Source organism: Pundamilia nyererei, unplaced genomic scaffold (assembly GCF_000239375.1).
Source record: "Pundamilia nyererei isolate P.nyererei 1_Seehausen unplaced genomic scaffold, PunNye1.0 scaffold00034, whole genome shotgun sequence".
Taxonomy (NCBI): Eukaryota; Metazoa; Chordata; class Actinopteri; order Cichliformes; family Cichlidae; genus Pundamilia; species Pundamilia nyererei.
Genome location: NW_005187435.1, coordinates 567,489 through 571,989, shown reverse-complemented (window position 1 = coordinate 571,989; position 4,501 = coordinate 567,489). Strand labels below are relative to the sequence as shown.

The 4,501-nt window shown below is 37.8% G+C and overlaps 1 long non-coding RNA gene across 1 annotated transcript; it reads left to right on the top strand.

The window, feature by feature from the left end:
* The first annotated feature begins 1,161 nt into the window (after positions 1 to 1,161).
* LOC102197097 (uncharacterized) lies at positions 1,162 to 3,190 on the top strand. Its single transcript, XR_001290332.1, has 4 exons — positions 1,162 to 1,193; positions 1,277 to 1,406; positions 2,572 to 2,632; positions 3,075 to 3,190. It is a non-coding gene; the product is annotated as an uncharacterized LOC102197097 (long non-coding RNA).
* Positions 3,191 to 4,501: the final 1,311 nt, after the last annotated feature.

Here is a 4,501-nt window from a genome sequence, read left to right as displayed (position 1 = left end):
ACTGATTCTGAAGAATGATTTCACTAACTTATATACACAAGTCGTTTTGTGGAGCAGCCATGGCAGAAACAAGAACTGTTCAACAGAGTATACCCTTCTGTGTATTTAGAATAGAATAGAATAGAATAGAATAGAATAGAATAATCCTTTAATTGTCCCACGAGGGGAAATTTGGTTTTGACAGCAGCCAGAAAGACACATATATAAACAAACAGTACACAGGACACAGAACAGAAACATACACAATTTTTTAACTTTAAATTTTTTATTTTTTTTAACACAATTTAAGTCCTCTGTCTCTCTTTCTTCATTGTCAGGTTGTCTGTCTATCTCATGTCATATCACTGCAAGTCTCAGGATTGTTTTCATGCTTCATGTTCGTGTTCATGTTCATGTTTCTGGTCACCGTTTTTGCATGCGCTGAGTTCCATGTCATAGTTTTCATATTGAGTTTAGGTTATTCCAGTTTAGGTTTTGCTTTCCTTTCCCCCCCAACTCGCCTTGCCTTGTTTTCTCTTTTGGAAATCAGCCTCAATAAAAGGCCCGGCTTTTGTTATACCTCATTCCCTCTCCTGTGTCTGCTTTTGGTTTCACACCGCAAATACACCAGCCCACCTGGCCATGGCTAACCATAGAGTGGGCATAATCATTTTTCATTGCACCAAACATTCTTCTGTGCAGGAACAGTCTTATTCAACTCCAGCCATTCAATTCAATTCAGTTTTATAGCACCAAATCACAACAAAAAAAACAGAAAAAAACAATCAGGGAACCTCCTATGAGCATGCACTTTGGCTACAGTGGTAAAGAAAAAAAACCTTTTAAATGGAAGGAATAAGAAACACTCAGTGCATCATGGGAATTCCCCAGCAGCCTAGATCTTTTGCAGCATAACTAAGGGAGGATTCAGGGTCACCTGATCTGTTTGGTTCAATTTTTTGTTTCTTGTTTTTCATTCCAGCTATGTACCCACCTGTCATGGCACCCCAAGCCAACATGTTTGTCAATGTCCCAGGCTATGAAGGCACTGTGCCAGGAGGAGGTAAGAAAAGCCCGGTTCACATAATTCCTCACATTAATGCTGTTGCTGGTACTTGAAAATTTGTCATTGATGCAGCAGGTTTCCTGCCTCCTCCCATGCCCATGGAGCCAGTAGCCCCACCCCAACCCAGCCCTGAAAATCCTGAATGGAGGTACGACATATTACCTGTGTTTCTGAGCTGCTCACCAACCAGTAGAATATTCTGGTTTAACACAGAGTTTGTGTGTATTGTAGCATCCCCTCTCTTTCTGAGGATGAGGCTCGGGAGGCATTCAAGAAATTTGTGTCATCTCATATCTGCTACAGTGAAGATCCAGTCACTCAGGGAGTCATCACCTCCATGGAGCCATTCAACACATTTAGGGTGATTAAATGTTCCCTTTTTATAATGCTGTCAGCATCAGTGATGCTGCGGACTGAGTTACCTCCATATCTGCCTTTACTATCTTGATCAGTCTGTTGCAGAGCTCTGGTTTGAGATGCTTTTATCCATAGTTTTCCAAACATTAGACCAAAGGACATAATTGAATGATAATGAACTGTTGAAACATGCATAATGAATTTTTTGGTAGCACTTTCTATTACAGCTAGGTAATACAGGGGTAGTAGTAGGGTAAAAAGGGGGGGAAAGAGTGTAATAATGTGGTAATTTCTAAGTTTTTACTATGCAATTACCAAAGTAATAACCACTTAATATCTAAGTAATATCATGGTAGCAAGAGTGGTTACAGTTGAGTAATATTGCTCAGAAATGTATGTAATAGGATAATGAGAACCCAAAAACTGCACATAATAATATGGAAATACAGCTCCACAATAAAGTGGAGTCACAAGGAAGAAACAAGAATGCTATAATGCAGTAATATGCGTTAAGTTATTACCCCTCAATTACCTGTGGTAGTTTCTGTGTAAAAAGCAGGAAACAGAGCTGCAAAATGCAAAACCACCTGTTTAAATTTAATAACATATTAAGATCCTATTAAGCAAAAAAGTGTGTGATTATTATCTGAAAACAACTGAAAACAACTGTGGCAGTTTGCCTAATAAAACAGGAAATACAGCTGCAACATGCAAAAAGCATATTTAAAACACATACCTTGTAGGTTAACTAGTTAACCTGCTATTACCCCCTTATTACTGAGCTGTAATAAAAAGTGTGACCATTTTCTTCTCAAAAACTTCAGAGCTTTTAGTAAGTGTCCAGAGCTGCTGAAGTAGTAGTTTGCCAGAACTTTTCATCATATCCTCAAGACTCTTGCAAGAAGCTCAAAGAATATGGAATACCGGTTCCAAGTGGTTTTACCCAGTTATATGGCAACAACCCGGAAATACATTGTATGGTATAATGTGCGATACTGATTGGGTTTAACAAATTTTGTGTAGGATTTAATGGGAGAGACATTTCTTGCACATGATGCATAGAAACGTATGTTTCACTTTCACTCTGATGTGAAATATAGAGAAATTAGCACAGTAATGTTATCAGCAAATCCAGTTTCTCTCAGTAAAGTCTGTTTTTTGTTCCTTAGTACCGTCTGGAGACATTCACTGAGTCCAGGTCAACTGACTGGGCCCACAAACCACATGAAGGTAAACGCACATTTTCATTTTGTTAAATCCAAACCTGATGTGGAGCCATTAAAATGGTCATTTTCATTTGTTTCCTTGAGCCACCATGTTCTGTTATTATAGAGCAAGGCTGGATGCTTTTTAATCTGATGGTAGAGTTTTGTTGTTTCCTGTTACCAAACCACATTTTTCACTTTGTTCTTGACCACACTCAAAGTTTATGGCCTTGTGAGGGATTAAAAACAATAGTGTGATACTCAGAGCCTATTATGAATCAAACTCCAGAACAACTGATTAATCAATAGTGTTTTACCTGAAAGAGTTAAACCTGGAAACACTTGCTTTGGTTTTCATAACAAATGGCTCTTTTATTGATCCTTGCATAAATCTACTGACAATGCAGTAACTTACTATACTAGTAGTTTATTGACTTTTATTTTTTGTGATCTCGTGTATTTAAAAGGTGAGCCTGCTGACTTTTACACCCAGCCCGCTCCACGACCATGGGAGGTCCAGGCCACACCCCCCAAACATTTCAGTGACCACACAGAGAAGATCCGGGTGCCCTACACGTCCTCCGTCAAGGTGGCTGAATAACAAAAGCTATCTGTCAAAGTGCTGGGTTACCTGCAGTTTAGTTCTGAGCTTTAAGCTTGAAGACATATATACTTAAAGAATTTTCCAGATGAATTTTGATGGATCTTTAGTTGCCCATGAGATGGTTCTACAGCTCATCTTTTCCTGAGTTTATTGAGGCTTTAAAACCATGAACACGTGAAATTTTTTTACCTTTTGCTCATTTTTAACTTTTTTTTTTGTGTGTTTGTGTTTAGGAATGCCACACATGCCATGCAGCAGGTACTGAGCAATGCAAGGAGTGCAGTGGAAGTGGAAAAGTAAGGAAACTCTCAATAGTAAATAATAAGACATGAAAAGTCTGATCAAGGTACAATTAAAACATTTGCTTATTTGTGTCGTTGTAGAAAGCTTGCCCGATGTGTAATGGTGCGGCAAAGTCCGATCCAGCCTGCACTCACTGTAATGGCACAGGCAAAAACAGGTACTGAATGGTCACACAAACTGAAAATAAAACAGAAAAAATACCAGTTTTATGACTGTGCATATGTTGGGGATATACGATTAATTACAGTAACTAATTAGAAAAGGACAGATGCAAAATTTCCTAAAAATGTCTAAGCAAAGAAATGCTGCAATAAGTAAAAGTTCAGTAATTTTTTAAAATAATAATAGAAGTAAAAATAAACAAATACCATATTTTTTAAAAATAAAGCAAAATCTGCAATGTCTGTAAGTAACCAAAAATAATGAGTTATGTGTCTGTGTGTGTTTAGGTGTACAAAGTGTGATGGTAGGGGGAAAAAGCAATGTGAAACCTGTAAAGGAAAATGTCAACTGCTGACTTACATTGAGCTAAAAGTGGAATGGTGAGTACAACAGCAGTTTCCTATATTTCAGTGGCTTTATCGGAGTCCTTGAAGATTGGGTTCTTCAGTGTCTTTTAGGAATCATTTGGAAAACTCAAATGGTCCTAGAGGAGGTTTCAGAAGTATATAAAAAGTTTTTATACATTTCAATTCATTTAACCTGTTTTTGGCAGATATCCATGAATTATTTCGGGCATTAAAATGGTCCATGGAGAAGTTTTAGAAGGCTTTGAAAAGTCAGCGGAAATTAGCAAGGTCCTGAGTTCAATTCAATTCTATTCAATTCAATTCAATTTTATTTATATAGCGCCAAATCACAACATAAGTCGCCTCAAGGCGCTTCATAGATACAGAGAAAAAAAAAACCAACAATCATATGACCCCCTATGAGCAAGCACTTTGGCAACAGTGGGAAGGAAAAACTCCCTTTTAACAGGAAGAAACC